This window comes from Mauremys reevesii, linkage group 16 (assembly GCF_016161935.1).
Source record: "Mauremys reevesii isolate NIE-2019 linkage group 16, ASM1616193v1, whole genome shotgun sequence".
NCBI classification, from domain to species: Eukaryota; Metazoa; Chordata; order Testudines; family Geoemydidae; genus Mauremys; species Mauremys reevesii.
Window position 1 is genome coordinate 24,507,325 of NC_052638.1, and position 20,129 is coordinate 24,527,453.

Here is a 20,129-nt window from a genome sequence, read left to right on the forward strand (position 1 = left end):
CAGGGCCGGCTCCAGCTTTTTTGCCACCCCAAGCGGTGAAGCAGAAAATTAATAATAATAATAACAAAGCCGCGATCAGCGGCACTTCGGCAGCAGCTCTACTACGTCGCTTCGCTGACGGACCCGCTGCTGAATTGCCGCCAAAGACCTGGACATGCCACCCCTTTTCATTGGCCGCCCCAAGCACCTGCTTCCTTCACTGGTGCCTGAAGCCGGCCCTGTAATCAATACAAACCACAATGCAGACAAATCAAGAGACACGTCTGTGCACTGAGATAAAATGTCTCTCTTGACCAATGTATCAGCTGCATATGACCCTGTAAGACCCTTTGATTAACTTAATCTTTCTATATCAACCAAGGACACGCTGGTTCAGCATGCAAAAGTACCAAATATGCCCTCATAGTTTGACATGATTTGACTTTGAGATGAATGTGGGTGTCAGACAATCAAGATAATGAGAATACTACCACCATGAAAGTTTTGCCTTCACCATGTACCACCCATTGTAGCAAGAACTGTTGCAGAGATACTGTACAGGATTGCACTTTTCTGCACTGAGACCTACAAATATGACCTGACATTGTAGAAACAATTTCATAGTATCCAGTGAAGCATAATCAGACAAGGAATTGCCAGAGGATAGTGAAAGTGATGAAAAGACTGACATGGACAATAATGTGTAATGCATGTATGTACGGCAAGACAACACATTAAGAAATTTCCAAGAATATATGCATGAACTGACTGCAAAAAGCATGTCTGCACATATATTTTAGTGACTACAGTGACTATTTACAACTAGTTTAATTTTGTTCATTGTAATTGTCCTACTTGGATATATCATAAAAATATAAGACAGATGCCTTAATATCTTAATTTTAACTTACACATGTTTACATTCACATATCTTTGTTGTTTTCACGAAGATCACAACTTATGTTGCAATTGACAGACCTTTACCTGATTTTAAACAAAATGGAAGAAATCAAACATTCATTTTCTTACCCAGTGCTTGAGAATACGTTACCATTTACAAAACTGACCTTTACTAAAAGATGGTAAAAGGAAATTTTAAGTGAATTATTTCTTTCAATGTTTTGTTTCTTTCAATATTGTGTGTGTGAGTGAGAGAGAGAGAGAGAAGCAACCAGTTTACATGTGCAGTATTTCTTCTGGTTTGCAGAAGAAATAATACATAAAAAATCATCAACTCAAGACAATCTGTTCACATGTTTAGTAACTGGCACTTAGTTTATTCATGTCCAATCATGCAAATATATATATATGCGTCACTTTAAGTGAAACACACGTATTTACTGGATTGGAGCCTTATAATAGTTATTTACACACACACACACGTAAACTGTGCTCAGAGTGAAAATCATCCCACTACAGAGGTCCTCTGCAAGCAATCTGAATGGGGCTGAATTCCACCCAAAGAAATTTCAAACCATTCTACAAAACATCGAGAAAGGAGAAATGATCTCAATATTAAGCATTTCTTACATAGCGGTCTCATATAGACTTCCAAGCTAGAAAATTTGCAAACATCTAATATAGTAGTACCCACATCCCCAGCAAACTGTCTAAATGAAAGAACATAAAATTAAATAGTTACACACATCTAGATTATTCATTTCACCGATTTCTACTGTACAAGTAAAAAAAAAAATCAAATGAAGGGGAAGACACAAAACCAGAAAACACAGCAGAATGAACCTCTAATTTGCAACAGATTCTGCACAATTAAAGCCAAAAAACAAGGAGTAACATCATTGCACAAAGGTGTATTGATAACATTCCAGTGGAACCTGAGAAATTTAAAAAATGAATATAGTTATTTAAAAAGCAACATTATTTTAACACTTCCTAGCCAAAATGACATAATTGTCCTAAAATACTTTAATTTGACCAGAATTAAAGTTTTTCCTTCATTATATATATTTTTCTTCTCTGTTTAAGTTATTAAAAATAGATGCTGTGAGTCCATAAACCCTGTGCAAGATCAAAACTCACCCCTTTCTGGGGGATTGATTTTATGAACAAATGAACAATAAAGTGACAAAATCCAATCCAAGCTTTCTCCTCAGATTAGGCCACTCCTAGGGCTCCTAGTTCAGGGCAGCTCAGTCTACCCTTGAGTTTCTCTCTATCTCAGATTCAAAATCCCTCTGTTAAGGCAATGTTCACGCTGAAGCCTGCTTTCTCCCTTTCATTCCCTCCCATTGGAGTGACCTCCTTCTAAATTTGATATTGCTGGCAAAAGTTGCAATACTGAAGTTCAACCCCAATCTCCGGAATAGGTCATTAACCTACCGGATCCAGTACCTGAACCCCATCACAGACATCTACAATCACTCTTTTTTCATGCCTAGGTCTGCAGCTCAAAACTCCAATTATCACACAAAGGGATTTTATACCCTTTCCTACCTACTTTGAATTCATGCTATGTTTAATCATGCAATATATTGCGTTTGACAAATGTGTGGTCTTTGAAAATATATTGCATGCAAAGAGTTGGATTCTCATCTCTTGAAGAAAAATGCTCTTTAAGCAAAAAAATACAATGACTTCTCTGGAAAGCACTGTAGGAATTGGCCTTTTAATGGCAGAAGAATTTTTGCCAAGTAGGCTCTTTGACCCTTCTGGATCTGCCAACACATACTGTATATATTGCCCATGCTACACTGAGTCGCTATGTAAAAGTATTGCTAGACTTTACATTTGGATCTTTTATTTAGACATATAAAACATATAGCCAGAAAGCTCCCTCTAGGCTACCCATCTGAGGAAGCTTGAAAATACAAGTTATTCCAGTTAAGGTCAGAAGTAACTGATGCTCAATAATTTGACCCCAGATCCACTGGTTTCAAGGGCAGTACAGGAAGGATTTATGCATGTTCTTAAATCTGCCCACTTTGGGGGAAAAAATCCACCTCTTTTGGATGATGCCTCGTATACAAACAGAAGACATGGAGCTCTGCAAATAAATGCTTTTTGGAGAGTGCTAGTGTAATGGCTGATCAAGCAAAGAGACTACTGTCAGCCTCTCAGCCATATAATGTACCAGTATTCCAAATCTCCAAGTTCATCTATGTAGTTCTAAGGGCAGAACAGGTCCCATGGAGTGTATCTCCTGAGGTTTGTTGTGAGATGTTTAAAAGTGAAATACTTAACAAATAATTAATTTTTCATTCCTGCTGCTGAAGGATTTGTGGTACTTTGTTGTGAAACAAACAGGATTAGTATAATAAACTTGATTGTTCTGAGTAAAGAATCGGAATCATTTATTATGTTTACTGAGCCAAAATGAGCTAGGCACTTAGTCTTAAGAGCTAGAAAGAGTTAGTAATAAATGGATAAGGACAGAGGCCAAGATTAGTGATTTTGAAACATCTTAAAAGGGGCCTGATTTTCAGAGTGGGGATGCTCAGCCCTTTCTAAAAGTCATGTCCCACTAGGGGATCTCAAATTGAGCACCTGGAAACTAAGTGTTGCATCAACCAGGCAAGGTACTAACAAACTTCAACAGGACTTTATTTTTAAAGTGGAAACCTCTTTACCAAGCTGCTGCTGCACCCTCTGTAACTCTCACTCTGCCTCCTCAACTCCTCCCCACTCCTTCCTGTTCTTTCAGACTCTCAACAGCCAGTGCTCCCAGTTCTAGTAATTACAAACAACATCTAAACACCACACTAAGGCATCCAAAATCACTAGTCATTTTTTAAAATTGTAGCCAGTTCTGCTCTTTTCAGGTCTCTCACTTTCTCTTTAGGTTTGTCATAGTCCGTAGCCCTTGCCTGGGACACTGAAACTGAGTAAAAACTCCTTGCACTTTTTCCCCCACCCATCTTCTCACACTTTCCCCCTTCCTATTCTTACAGCCACACTAAGGCTAGAGCCAATCTGGTGTTAAACATCTTGCAGACAATATTTGAAATACTATAAATTTGTTATACATCTGAAATTACCATCTACAAAAAAAATGCATGAAAACTATATTTTATGGACTCTGCACATCTACTGCATTATGTGAAATGTAAATAATATTTAAATATTAAAAAGCCTGCTAAGAATTTCCAGCCTTCAAAGAACTACTCTGATCATACATCACTAATTTTAACCAATTAAATTAATTTTTAAGTGTACTGGGAAAATAGAAATAACTCAAAATAATGATATATGCTAACCTGATTTTCATTTGATGCAGCACTTGTAAATCCCAACCCTCATTTGTGTATGTATTATTTAGACAAACAAAAAAGAGTGGGGTTTTTTGGTCCATATTTTAAAAATCACCCACTTGACTACACATTCTAAGTGTGACACAGGACAAACCAAACCTGGAAATCAGCAGTGATGAAACAGTCTGAGTTGTGATTTTAGATACTATGGGCTGGGGTTTGCCTCTAGACCTGTCTCCTTCCACATGTCAAATCATAAAAGATGCTGTCTATCTGCGAAATTCCACATATTTTCAGACTTCTGATTTCATTAGTACTGTCTGACTTTATCATCCCTCTCAAAAATCCAATGGCTACTTCTGTAAGATTTGGTTTGAAAACAAAAATACTCATATTCATTAAAAATGAAGGCTTCTCTGCATCAATGTAATTGATAAAACTGACAGTGCCAGTGATTCTGATTAAAAAAAATATCTGACAATATAGAATATATACTTGAGTGAGCATGTCTCCACAATTATGGACAGATATTCTACATTCCTTGATTTTTATTGAGGGAAGAGGTATTGTATTATTATGATTAAACAATAAGGGGTGAGAAGTTAGGCTGCTCTTGGCATTTTTAGGTCATTTCAATTTAATTAAAAAATAAGATTATGGGAGCATTAAAAGCCTTGAAAGCCTTCAGGTCAATATTGCTATTGCATTCCAGCCTGCATAAAAAAAGTGTAATCTATCAGCAAATGAAGTGTTCAAGATGATATTACTTTTTTACTTTTTTAAGTTGATCAGACATACACTTGCTCCAGTTACACAGAAGTTTTTAAAAATTTTAAGTTCCATTAATTGTTCAGTCTTAGACCTACGAAAACCTTGTTCATTCTATTTTCTTGTTAATTTTTATATAACTGCTTAATCTTATTTTCTACAAAATATTTTTAAAATACTGAACTTTTATAAAAGCCCAATCCTACAACATTTGTGCATGCAAAACTTCTATTGACTTCAAGCTGAGTAAGATATATTTCCAGAAAAAACTCTCACTAAATCCCCACTCTAACCAAGAGAAATCTGTTTCCATTTTAATAGTTCAACAGAGATGAAAGTTACTGGTAATTGCACCCAATCTGAACATATACTTTTCTAAAAAGTAGAACAATCGTGCACAAACATTTCTCCACTGTCAGTTCTGGAAACTCATGCAATATACGATGGACTTTATTCTTAAGCACAGTATTTTGCTCATTCATAAAACATAAGCCTTCTAAAGAGATAACTTTGATGGGATCGAGATGTAGACAGCCCATATTCTCTTCTAATACACTTTACCTTGCTTGTAGCTAAAACAATGTCAGTCTGTCATGTCTCTCTCTTCCTTACTCTCAACTAGCTTTAAAAGTAAAAGTTAAAGCACTTAAAATAAACCAGAAGCTAAAAGTTAAAAAATAATTATAGAAGAAGAATGATCATGGCAGGATGTATCTTAATATAAATAATAACCAATTAAAAGACAGTGGAGAGATAATCATTCTATTAGGGACACCCCAGTGTGGCATCCATCTGTTGCGACTGATAGGCAGCAAAATCAAGTAGGCCTGGACATGAAATGAAAACGTGTATATTAATAAGAACATAAGAACGGCCAACTGGGTCAGACCAAAGGTCCATCTAGCCCAGTATCCTGTCTACCGACAGTGGCCAATGCCAGGTGCCCCAGAGGGAGTGAACCTAACAGGTAATGATCAAGTGCTCTCTCTGAGTCTAGGGACACCATAAACAGAGTCTAGGGACACAGAATGCATCACAGAAGGCATCTTAAAATAACAAATCATGTCTCTAAGTAAATGATGAACTATTGCCAAAGTATGTTATTGTTGAGAGTTAACTTACATCAGTTAAGCAAGTACCAGTTGCTCTGCATTTTTACAATGAACTATCTTGAAATTGTCTTTAAAAATATACTGCTACAAGTCCTATTTTATGCCTTCAGTGACGTTTGTTTTGTCCTATTTTTTTTAAATTTTACATACATATATACTGTCACCAAAACTTTATTTCAGTAACAAGTGCTGTTTCAATGGATGGGAGAATTGGTATCTAGAAAATGTTATGGGCAGATGATAAAGTATTTCAGGGTGAGGAGACTGTTAGATTTGGGAGACTTTTACATGGAATTTAGCCTAGTTTAGCAGTATAACCAGTCAATTTGAAATGAACTGGGAGCCTGCATCCAATATCCAAATGACAAAAATGCACTACCGCCACAACTGACAGTCTTAGCTACATAGTATGCTCTTTCATATGCATCTCTACCCTGATATAACGTGGCCATGGGGAGCCAAAAATCCCTACCGTGTTATAGGTGAAACGCTGTCATATTGGGGTAGCAGTGGCAGGGCTGCAGCGGTGATTTAAAGGGCCTGGGGCTCCCCACAGCAGCCAGAGCCTTGGGCCTTTTAAATTGCTGCCCGAGCACCACTGCCGCAGCCCCGGGGTAGCGGCAGCAGGGCTCCAGCAGTGATTTAAAGGGCCCGGGGCTCCCCGCAGCAGCCGGAGCCCGGAGCTCTTTAAAGTGCTGCCCAACCCCCGCTGCTACCATGCTATATGCGAACCCATGTTATATCGGGTCACATTATAGTGGGGTAGAGGTGTATATACTCATATACATATACACACACACAAAAAAAACATTAAAATTCAGTCTGAGGCAGACATCCAGCATGGAAAATGTCAGCCCAAATGGTTAAAGTCTAGCAAATAAGCAACTAAAAACAGAGTCTTATAATAATGGGAAGTGCTGAGCAACCTTTATAACAGGTGGTGCTCCATAATACAACTGCTCAGTCAAGAACAGTGTTTAGGCACGGTAGCATGGTATTATTGGGAATCTTGCATTGAACCTCTTACATATAGAAATCCAAGTAGATAAGTATAGATTATGCTCATTGCCATAACAATGCTATGCTACAGAGGAATATCATGTCATCAGGCAGCATGATCTATCTTTAGTTCTCTTTTCTTCTCTCTTATTGGAAGAAGCAGAGGCTTTCAGTTTTAGTGTTGTCAATCATGCACTTTGCACAATGGCTAAATATAACTGATCACATTTCAAAGTGTTATTTTACATACTTATATGGTGCCCATTGCCCTAGTGCAGGGGTAGGCAACCTATGGCACGGGTGCTGAAGGCAGCACACAAACTGATTTTCATTGGCACTCACACTGCCTAGGTCCTGGCCACCGGTTCGGGGTGCTCTGCATTTTAATCCTATTTTAAATGAAGCTTCTTAAACATTTAAAAAACTTTATTTACTTTACATACAACAATAGTTTAGTTGTATATTATAGACTTATAGAAAGAGACCTTCTAAAAATGTTAAAATGTATTACTGGCACACGAAACTTTAAATTAGAGTGAATAAATGAAGACTCGGCACACCACTTCTGAAAGGTTGCCGACCCCTGCCCTAGTGTCTGAGTGCCTCAAAACACCCCATGAGACAAGGCAGTACTATTATCCCTGTTACAGATGGGAAGCTGAGGCACAGAGAGTCTAAGGAAAGTGCCCAAGGTCACACTGGAAGCGTGTAGAAGAGAGCTGAACCTAGGTCTCCTATGTCCTAGGCTAGCATCCTAGCAACTGCACCATCCTTCTGACATATCCATCCTCACCAGATTGACGGTACTCTTCAACCAAGAATTACAAAAGTGTTAGCAAAAGGTTTTCAGACTATTTCTCATTAAGGTGATTCATTCTTGGGATAAGTTGTTTTCTGGAGAAAGGAGGAAAAATAACTACAATTTGTTTTGGCACACATCACTGCAGCAGCTGTCAAATCTGATTACAGTGCCCTAGAAGAAAACCACATTCCAGTAAGCATTAATGCACCCCCAGGGACAAACAATAAAATAGGTATGTTATGTATAATAGATTTAATCTATGTCTATGAATAAACATTGGGAAATAAATGATTAAAACTTCTTGCGCAGTTGCATTTGTTTTTCTACATATTAGCCCAGAATGGTTCTTTTCAATTCTTTCTCTACTTGTATAGCACAGATATCTTTAGTGGACATGGAGAGCCAGATTTCCAACTGGTCTCAAACTTGTCACTAAATTTTCATGCATAAATTTCTATTTGCACATACAAAACCTGCATTTGAATGCACAAATCAAGTATTTGCAAGTCTACTTAATGTATCTGTGCAAATGTGGATTTTGCATTTATGTGTATATACATATGCAATTTACCAGTTGCAAAATCAGAAGATGAAAAATTGGATTAAAATTTTTTTCTATAATTAATCAAATACATTCAGATATTTTTCAGTATATCTCCTTGCAAAACTGGATACAAAAATTGAATTTGCAGAGCTAAATTTTCCTCTCTGAACCACATATTGGACCTTGTCAAGCCTATTCAATTCTTCCAAAGTTCACACAACACCCACTGACTTCAGTAGAAGGCCTTGTGCATGTAGGAAGAACAGACAAGTCTTTAACTGATAAATCAGAGTATAGAGTTTACACTTAAACCTTCAAGTTATATTTGACTTAGTATAATTCAAATAATGTTAACAGGATTAAGTCATCAAAAACAAGTGTTCTAGTGGCCACCACATTTTCAACAAACCAACACAATTCAACATTTATTGTAATCCTTCATTGTCTTATTTAAAAAAGAGCAAATTAATCTTCCTTGTATCCGCTTTCTCTAATTGAAATATGAAGAACTGATTTAAAGCTTATTTAGAGGGATTTTCAGTGTCAGCTCAGTTATTTAAGCCACTCTTATTTGAAATAAAATACATATTTAAAACATTCAAATTATAGTTATTGTTACACCAATTCAATTAGAGTAAGAGGGAGACAGATGCAGATGAAATTCTTCGACAGAAAAGTTAACTAAGTCTCCAAATTTGAGCTTTATTTCTTACTGTTATAAAGATTCACAGTGGGATTTCATCCATTCAAGACCGTATTAACATCACAGTTTTTTAATACTATTAACAAGCCCCCATTACTCCACTGGAAGAACATAATATTTGCATCCACCTAAGAAGCTGCCCCTACTGCTACTTCATGAATTAACAAGCAGAGTGGACTCTTCTTCAAGAGTGAAAGCACATTATCTTCATGATATCTACAATAATCTGTGATAGTTGTCTTTCTTTGCTCTGATGTATTTTGTTTCCTATATCAACATAACTCTTTTCCTCCCATGCAAACCTTTGAGCACATTTTATTTAATGAATTTGGTATTACTTTAAAGTGAATTGCAAGAAGGCCTGAATGGTTTGAGCAATTAATTATGGCCTTTCACAAGATACCAATATAAGCCTCACCAGAATGCAAGATGGCCTCAAAACCATCCCAAATTTTGCATCCACGAGTATGTCCTCACCATTTTTTTCAGCATGCACACAGAACAGGGGTGGGGGGAGGACACAACTGTCATTAATGGTTCCCTGAATCCCATGCCAGTTTTGCACCGGCTCTTGCCGATTTTAGGACAGCCTGTGGAATACTATTAACTATGCCAGCTGGTAATACCAATGGACAGTATGCCAGCTGATGACAGCCAGAGTTTGGCACACTCTTATACGCTCCGATATGCCCTCTATAACAGGGTGGTCTTCCCCTTTAAGGAATAGAAGGTCCGGAGCCAGACAGCACTTTTGGATGATCAGACCCAGCTGGGAATGAATCAAGTGATTATAAAAGCCAAGACGTTATGCAGGTTGGGAGCTGAGCAGCAGGAGGGAGGCTGGATCCTGTGGCAGGCCCTGGAATGAGAGACATGAAGGGAAAAGGTCTTTGGGCTCCAGACTAGGTTATATGTGCAACTTATGTTGAACGGGTTTTTTCCTCACTGAAGAAAAAAGTGTGCCTTTAAGGAAGGGCTTGAAATGACTTGGGTATGGTGTTAGTCCTTCTGGGGATAAGAAGACAGGCCAGCAGCCCTGCACCCTCTCTAGCAGATTTGCAAGGAGGGTGGCATAAAGAGAAAGCTATTGTTGCCCTTTGATGGAGTCTGGTATTTTCTTCTATGCAATTTTGTTTACTTACAAGGAATGAACAAAGTCCTGCTTCTCCAAACACAGGACAAACCAAGAACAAAAGTCCCCAGGCCTCTTTAGCCAACAACAGACTCAAAAACTCTCTCTCTAGCTTCTTCTACCATCACACTGCGTTTGCAGTCTCCTGCTTGGTTCTCTTGCTTTTTGCCTCTCCCTCTCCATTCTTGTTTTTTTCTCAATTTCTCAGTTTCTGTGTGTCCTCTACACTCTTCCCCCCCCACACACACACACACCTACCCCTGATTGCAATACCCAATGGAACCCTCCATCCACATGGTACTAGTTTCTGGGCAGACTATTAGGCTTTGTTTTAGCTGTGGCCCCTTAACTGTCTTTTACAACTATCTTAAATGAAGGGCTCATTCACATATCAGTTTGAATGAGGTTTTAACTCAACCAATAAGTTTTCACCAAGCTCATAACACTATGCTGGCTCTATACCCGCTAGGGACTCCCCCACTCTGGGGGAACCCAAACGAGAGAAATACACTCAGTCTCTGCTCCCTTTGTGCCATGGGAGCAGCACAAAAGGAGTTTAGTGAGACACAGAATCTGGTCCTAAGATTTTATATAAATGGAAGTGGCTGGTCTCATGATTAAGGAAGAAAGACTAAAAGTCAAGAGATATGATGTAAAAGTGAGTCTTTGCCTAAATAAGAGTAACTTTAGGAATAAGCTCAACATATCTAATAGTTGCTCAAGTAGCAACTGATCACCCCCAGAAAAAGTTACTGAACGACCTTATTATCAGGATTTTCAGGTCAGACATCATATGAATGATATAAAGTCTACTTTTAGGCCATTATAAAGACAAAACAGTTGTTGTTGCATCTACTACTGCAACCTAAGAAGGGTCTGACTTCGATACTGTATAAGAATCTACCAACAAGTCAAATCCGTTTGCTATTAAAATTCATGAAAGACAGAAGGATCTGCCTGAATAAATAACTAAAAATAGTGGAATTTAGTTGGGATATTATAAAAAAACTTCCTATCTACAGGACATATGGAGATGCTTCTTTCTGTAGGTATTAAACTAAAAAGACAGGTTCAGTTGACCTGTACTACCTTTAACCTATCTTGGTGTAAGAGGGGAAATTATTGCATGAAATTGAGATGTCCATTATGGCAAGAAATGTGTACAGTGACCTTAAGTTATGTTGGATGAAATACTGAAAGGGATATCAAGCCAGAAACACACTTAGTCTTGCTTGGAACTTACTCCTTTGATCAGTTGTAGGCTGTACCTGATAGATTTATTTCCTTTGATTGACGGCTCATGCAGGGACTTGTAACAGATTAGAAGAATGTGCACATTACCTTCTCTCCAAAGTTGGTTTAGCTATGAAACATTATGCCCACGGAAAGACATACTAGGATTAAGGAAGTTAAATTTGGACAGTATAGAAATGCTCGCCAACCCGTTTTTTAAAAATTCAGTTTCTCAAAAAAACCAACTACAGTTAAATGTTTGTCTGGTTTCCATTTTTTCCTCCTCAGTTAAAATCTTAATTACACTCATAATAGCAGCCAATTAATCATAGTGGTTAGGATGGAAAGAGCAGTGAATCATCTATTTCACAATGTTACCAACTCTCCTAATTTTGTAATGAGTCTTGTGACATTTTATATTTTTCTTAAAGTCACAGCTACTGGAGTCATGTGGTTATCTGAATTGCTCAGCTTCCATTCTTATTTAAAGTAAGTAGCACTCGTGGTTGGAGAAAAAAGCTTGAAAATGTGAAGTCTAAATGCTCTGAAATCAGAAGACAAATAAAATTAACTCCAAACTTTTTTTTTTTAAATCTCATGATTTTTAACCACTCAGGTTTGGCACCCATACTCCTCCTTCACATTACAGGCTGCTCCCTGCACAAGGTTTTCTAGTGCATTCTGCAGTCTTGTTTTAATTGTAACAAGCAATGGAGTTTTCACCAATTACCCTTAGGTGACTATTTCAAATTCTAATAGAATGCTTTGTTGTAGGATGTTCTTCCTGATGTTTAGCCTAAATATCATCTTTCTGAATTTCATCCTAGTTACTCTTAGGGCTTGTCTTCACTACAGAGCTAAATGAGCTCTGCTGCAATCAATGCAGCGGCATCGATTTAGCAGGTATAGTGAAGACATGCTCAATTGATAGGAGAGGTGGAAGCAATGTCAGTGGGAGAGCATCGTAGTGTGGACCCCGCAGTAAGTAGATCTAAGCTATGTCGACTTCAGTTATGCTATTAACGTAACTCAAATTGCGTAGTTTAGATCGACTGGCAGTGGTAGTGTAGACCAGGCCTGTGTAACACCCCTTGTATCAGCTATTGTTTAAATGGAGGTTACTTTCTTTTAACAGGAGGTTTCTTGAGATATGTGGTCCCTATCTGTATTCCACACATAAGTAACATGCATTCCATGTGTCTCGACTGGAGAATTTGCACGTAGTATTCTTCATGAAGGTATGGATGGAACTCCAGGTTGCTGCACTACAAATGTCCTGCATTTCCTGGGAAAGACAGGCCTTGACTGTGGTTCAAAGTCTGCCAGTGACTTGTCTTATCAGGCTGTTAATGGCCTGGAATCTCTCCATAGGGAGGTAAGCCTTTGCTGAGGTCGAGTCTAGTGTTGTTCCTATAAAGTCTATGGTTTTCATGGGAGTCAAAATAGACTTTGCCCTGTTTCCCAAGGATGCCAGAAGACAGAGCAATGACAAGATTGCCAACTGAACTTCCCACAAAGAGCCAATCATCCAGGTACAGAAAGTTGATGTAGCCACTTCGTCTCATCTAGGCTGCCACCACTGAGAAGACGATGGATGCTATTGCCAGCCCAAACAGAAGTTCACTGAACTGATAGTGGTCTTGTCCAGAAACCTTTGGTCAGATGGAGAGGGACCTGTTCTTGTATCTATAAGAGTACCTCTTATCCCCATAGGAACCTAAGGCAATAGTTCCTTGGGCTTAGCTGCTCTGGCCTCTGCACCAAAGCTCATGCTCAGAGGGGCACGGCTTACAGACTAAGGCTGCTGTACAGGAAGAGTCCCCTTGACCTGGATCCAATTGGGGTCTCATGGTCAAACAGTCAAAGCTCTCATCCCTCTTGAGCTTGGAGAGGGGAGGAGTGGCAGATGCTGCAGTTGGTGAAGATGTGAGCCTCCTCAACCGAGTAAAGGCAGTGCTGGTGGTCATCGTTGACCAAGAAAGTGAGGGCAGGAGACATACTTCTTAAACCCTGGGACTCTGAGCATAGTCCCTCTCCTGAGGCATGTGGGGGTGGGGCGATAGGAAGGGTCCCTTGGGGGAAAACTACATTAAGTGTAAAACTGCTAAAGCACTAAAAATTGTAAACACTAAAATCACTTACAAAATATTTACAGATAGGAAGACAAAGAAGCTTCAGACACAGAGGATTCCAACCGAGGCCATGTGGAAGTAAGAAGGAACTGGGGAAGTGGTTGGTCCCCTTATACACTAGGTACTATCACAAGGAGCGCCAAAGTGCAGGTGCAGACCAATGGACACTACTTGCACATTCTCCAGTTTCATGCGCACAGAGTGCTTGCATACTGACATGTGAAATACACATAGGGATCAGCATTCAAAGAAGAATCACCGGAAAGAGGGCAGACACTGCTGTCTTCAAGTTTGCATCATAAAAATGATTGATATAATACAGTTGCAAAAATTGTATTTCATTATGAAATATTCTGTAGTGTCTCATAAAAATTGAAAACTTGATAGATGACCTTAAATGTTATCTATAAGATTATACAGAAAAAAAACAACAAATGATTTACAAAGGGGGTACTAATTATGAGCTTGGCAGGCTTTTCAGGACCAATCTGGGATTGTTACATAGTTCTGTAGCATATGGGGGTGAAGTTGACAAGATAGGGCTAGTAACTAATGTTATTAGTTGTGGTTTTTTTTAAAGGATTGTACCCCAGTAACCTTCTTCATAAAGTAAAAGGCCAGGAGAGATGATAGAGAACAAGGACTATCCTTAAAAACTCAGCAACTTCCTGAACCCAATTCTGCCCTGTGCCATTCCCACTGAAGTCAACTGGACTATTTCATGTGCTTGAAATTAAGCATGTGCATAACTCTTTGCAGACTGGTCCTAATTTTTTCAAATACAATGTCGTTAATTATGGTTGGATTTTTGGTTTTTGTGTTTGGGATTTTTTATAAACAAGTACTAAGAAAAAAATAGTTTGGGTTGATGCTTGAAATTATTTTGTTTCACTGGATAATGTAACTAGCAAACAAATAAAACTCACAAATACTACCTTAAAAGACTTGTCTTGAAGTAACAATAACTAACAGAGTGTAGTATCAAGTCAAAATGTTGATTTACTGTGGGAGAAAAGTTTCAATAATTCCTTTTATTTTATTATGAAACATAGCATGCATCAACTACATTGATGTGTTTAAAGGCATTCCACTTAATTTTAGAAGATAGACTTGTGAATGTGAGAGGATAAATAAACCTGTGAGAAAATGAAATCAGGATGAACTGAATTCAAACTATTTAATAATCAACTGAAGTGCAACATAGTTGATATATCAGTCAGAACTGATCTCTAATTTGAAATGTTATAAACCAGCTTTAATAAAGAAAGATTCTACCCATATGTTCTACAATTTACTTCTTCCATCAGATTAACAGATTTGTGCTGAAATTCAGTTAGATCTTTAAAAAAAAGCTGACTTCTTTATCTCAAACACATAATTTCTACAAAGAACAGCCAGTAGATCTAAACAGCTTTGGTGCTCAAGGTCCAGTAGTTTCACAAAGATATTTTTAATCAGACTGTTTGCAATAGAAAACATGTAGCATCTAAATCTCCTGTCTGCATAAACACTAGGATGGTGTTTTAAAAGTTTCTTGTATTATATTCCTTTTCATGCTGTTTACAAACCAGTAACATTCCAGAATTATAAATAACTCCTACAGTAAAGACATGCACACAGTAAATGTACATTTTTCTTTAAACATAATAGCATAAAAGTGATCATAAAAACAATTACATTTTCATAGCTAAGTAATAATTCCAATTTTAACCTAGCATTATTTTCTTTTAAGACAACTGGTAAAGTGTCCCTAGAACAGATAAGCATTTTAAAAGACAAAACATCAACCAGAAGCTACTGATCTTAATTCTTAGGGATGATCCTCACAGAATCAATACAGCTAGTAAGTGACTAAGGCCTTGGATAAAATTAAAACAGATGATACTTAGACTTCTTTAATTAAAACCTTCAGTGCTTAAAATAGGCAAATACTATAAAACTGGTGATCTTGCCACATTATGTATTGGTTTAAAGAATACAAATACACATAAAATGTAACAGAGTGATGTTAACTACTTGGAGAGCCTGTCAAACATCAGCCTAAGTAAATCCTCTGGTAAGAAAAAAAGTGAACGAGGGGAGATTACACAGCTAATGCCCAGGGATGAAGTAAGGTCATAGAAGCTTGAGATGACAGAGGATTACAGAGACAGGATCTTTCAAGCATTCCACACAAACATTAATGGAATCTGATGCCTTTTTCTATTAAGTGTTAGAACTGCACTAAAATATTAATGTGCCTCGCAGACTACGATCTTCTAACTTCCTCCCATGGATAAATATTTGTAATAGTGTTAATCAAATACAGTGACATTACCACTGCACAATATAGATATGGGTATTAAATCTATGCAGACATTAGAAAGCCATGAAATATACTAGTCAAATGTTAATACAAATGAGAAGCAAGAAAAAATAATCTATGTATAAGATATGTGGCTGAAAAATGTAGAAAATACCAGGGAGCTAAAACTAAACACCAAATTTAAAATGTGGGCACCTACGTGTCCAGTCATGCAAACCTTTACTTATACAGAAACTTAGCCAGTGATGGAGCATATAAAACTTTACATACAGATGGGCAGGAGAAGGATTAACACAGGACTAAGAGAACCAGGAACTACTCCAGTTGGTCCCTCCTTACTCTGAACTCTTGCACAACAGGGCTCTGTCTTGCACAAAATGAAGAAATTGACAAAGATTTGGACCAGACAATGCGGTTATATACAACTGAGAGCAGGAGACTTATTTAAAGATCAAACTGTATGTAGCAAAGGGTGGCTACAGTAAGCCATTTATTGTTTGACTGAGTTGGAAGGAATCAGGTAGTATACCTTTGGGAGAGGCTAAGCAAATGAAGGACAGTGGCTGTTTGACCCAGGGAGTGGCAGATCCATCACCATCTCTTGCCTACCCTCAACCCTGTTACCATATTTGACAAACCGCAGTCCCCACTTCCACCTATCCTCAAACCTTTCTTTCATGACCACACACAGGAAGCCTTTGTGGAGCAGACTCTGCAAACATTTGCCCATGTAGCAGAACTCATGCCACATGTGAGACTCTCCACACCAACATGGGCATGTCTGGATTTTCCCAGTATTGTGCTGTGGGATATTTGAATGCCTTGGGGTAATCAAGGTTGCTCATGGTTCTCCTTTATTAGGGAGAGTCACCAAATGGCTGATGTTTCACCTGAAAACAGATGAATGGAAACTTAGGCTGCTGAAAGGAGATGAATGTCAGATAGTGCAGCCATGTGTGCTACCTGACTTTTGCGCTCTTCAGCAGGAAGATTACTTAGGGAGTGGGGCTTCCCTTGAGCCCACTCCCATAGCCTGCCATGCCTGCACCTTCCTCCCTCTTTACAGAGAAGGAGCAGCACAGGAATTAATATTAATAGATTTCCACTAGATACCAGTAGATTACATGAGAAGCAAACTGTCCTCCATCCCCTCATTCAAATCAACCCCATCTACATCCAAATCAATGGGTTTTGATAGAATCCCAGGGAGAGGGAAGCCTGTAATTTTGCAAGCAGTTATTTGTGGAAGTAAATGGGGACAATCTACCTTATCGGTGAGTGCAATAAAGTAGATGGACATTTACATGCCCCCATTTGCACCCACAAATAATTGTGCCCACAAAACTGCTTCCACAATAAACTGCAGGCACAAAAATGTTAGGTAGGACTTTAAAAATCAGGCCAGATACTTTGTGTGTGAAATAACAACTTACGAGAGAAAGTATTGCTTTCGTTCTTTATCACAGAGATGTTTATGATATGTGTCTTTTACTACACGGGCTGCAAGAAAAATGTTTCTTAGAAGTCAAATACATCTTTATTTTCTTCAACTGTATTTTTCACTTGTTTTTTCTAATGTTTACAAAGTAATATTTTATTAGTTTGCAAAAATTAGGTATTTAGGTTCCTAAATACCTGATTTAAGTGCACTTCTGAATGCCCAAAAAGACTTGGCTGTCCCAATTAAGTTGTCCACATTAGAAAACTGGACTAGTAGTATAACATAGAAAATAATACCTCGATCCATTATCCTAAAGAAAAATGTATACATGATAAAGGTATTTTAAACTATATATAAGTATATGTTCTTCCTTTCTCCTTTCCAGACACATTGGAAAAACAAAAGTTGAATGGAAAAGAAGATGCAGACTATATGAAATCTAAGTTTATGAGCTACCAAACTGCCATCAGAAGTCATCCAATTTAGAAGCAGTTGTGTCTCATACCATCAGTTTACTTCCCTTTATGTGCCAGTTTTTCATCAATTACTTCTATTATGGGTGCCGCATGTTGACAGCAGAACTCAGATAAAATAGACTGGTACATAGGAAAAGTAAACTATAGACTAGATACACATCAGGAAGCTAAATTGCATTTTTTTGGATAAAAGTTTGGCACATTTGAGACAGGACTATGTGGCGTGGCACGGCACGTACTGAGGCTGCAATGGAAAGGATACATCCTTCTGTGGAGCTAAATACTGAAGTCCTTCCTCAGAGAGAACTCCCATGAAAACTAAGAAATAAAAGTAAGGTCATTAGGATTTGCCCCCTGAAGTTTATTTAATAAAATTCAGTAATCAGCTGGACAAAGATGAAAATAGACTCCATATTACTATTAGACTGGTAAATAGTCCAAGAAGTGGATGGTGCCATTTTAAGAAGTTTTGATGCATGCCTGGCAGCACATGTTTATCCTGCCAAATGATGCCTAGAAAAAAAAACATAAGGCAACAACTAAAACAATCTGAGATACTTTCTGCACAACAGACTTTTAGAAGATCTGGTGACTGTCATGGAAATGATGCACAGCAGTTCTCAAGAACAATCTTTTTTTCTTCTTTATACTTAGTCTTAAAGACAATGAGAGTATGTGATAATATCAAGAAGAAATAGAAATTTTAGGTTGAGACTATGCTTTTATTTATGTGGCAAAAGTGACATTTGGAGGACATTCATATTTTATTTCACTTTTTCTTGTTGTTTCATATATACTGAATGCTTATTTTTAGCCAAATCAACAGCTGTAAAATACTAAAAACATTTTTTAAATGTGAACGAGCAGCTTGTGGAAAATAATTTAAATTGAAAGCACGGAACTATGTGTAGTGACTGCACTTAACGTTTACCACTAAAAAGTAGTATAAGAAATAATGTTAATGTATAACAATATGTAAAAATCAAATAAAATAAATTTCAATGGGATTTTGAAAATTATCAACAGGTGTATAACGCACAGCAGTATTCTTACATCCCTACTCAGTCTCCTTATATATAAATAGTGAGTATGATTTACCATACCATATCTAGTGCAGTACCTGAACACCATAGCATAGCCACAATGCAGACTCTCCTTGATTTTGTCTGGTTTTAGTTAGAACCTTTGCAATGTATTCTGTGTATATAATTATTCATATTCTTGGGAACAACCTGATATTACTGTGTTTTACCATTATTGGCTAATTTAGATAATTTGTAGACTACAAATGAATTGTAAAAAAAACCATGGAGAAAGAGGGCAGAATTTAGATTCTAAAACATCTAAGAGTGTTATCTTATCTTTGACATTGTTGCTTGGCTGTGGAGACTAATGCAACTTCCAGGTGATAGCAATTTAGGAGGCAGAAAGTAAAAAGTAAACTAAAGGAATTAATGCAACTTTATACCACCTGAACATTGATCAACTTCTAAAACTATAAGCACTCTAGTATCAAAAAGCCTTCAGTGCTAGGATATTTATTGACATGTGCAATGATTTAGATAAGACAATATGAAAGCTGAGAGCAAAACAAATAATTGGAGAAACAGCCCAAACTGATATGTGCATTCTCAGTAAAATCTCTCTCTTTGTACACATTTTAATCCTGAAATTTCACTTCTGCCAAACTTATGAAAAGGGAATCAATATTCTTTATCTATAATCATCCTCATGTTCCTTATTTAAAATTCATTAAAACACAAAACCATCCCCATATGTGCATGGTTTTAATTATCAGAGGGGTAGCCGTGTTAGTCTGTATCCACAAAAACAACGAGGAGCCCAGTGTATAATATTTGTATCTGTAATTTTCACTCCATGCATCTGAAGAAGTGGGTTTTTTACCCACGAAAGCTTATGACCAAATAAATGTGTTAGTCTTTAAGGTGCCACCAGACTCCTCGTTGTTTTTATGGTTTTAATTGATTACCTGCATGATCTCTTTCCTTGCCCTATCCTCTCCCTTCTGTTTGCCTCCCTCCCTTCTGTCATCTCTGAAGTTTGGAGTAGAAGCTCTTTAAGTAAGGAACTGTAGCTTTTATGTCTTCTGTGGAACATCTAGCACATTTTTGGGATGCCATGAAATAATAAATGAAGTTTATCAGTCTTGAAAATGTCAGTTCAGTATTAATCTTTGTCTGACCAAAAGAAACTACTGTTTAAAGGAAGCTTTACTTTTAAACTTATGCTTAACAGCACAGAAACTTGAAATCAACAGCACCAAAGCAACACTAT

At 37.6% G+C, this 20,129-nt stretch overlaps 1 protein-coding gene across 6 annotated transcripts in view; it reads right to left on the reverse strand.

Moving 5' to 3' along the window:
- The window catches only part of LOC120384471 (neural-cadherin-like), a 137,619-nt gene that overhangs the window by 83,557 nt on the left and 33,933 nt on the right, over positions 1-20,129 (reverse strand). The window lies entirely within an intron of this gene.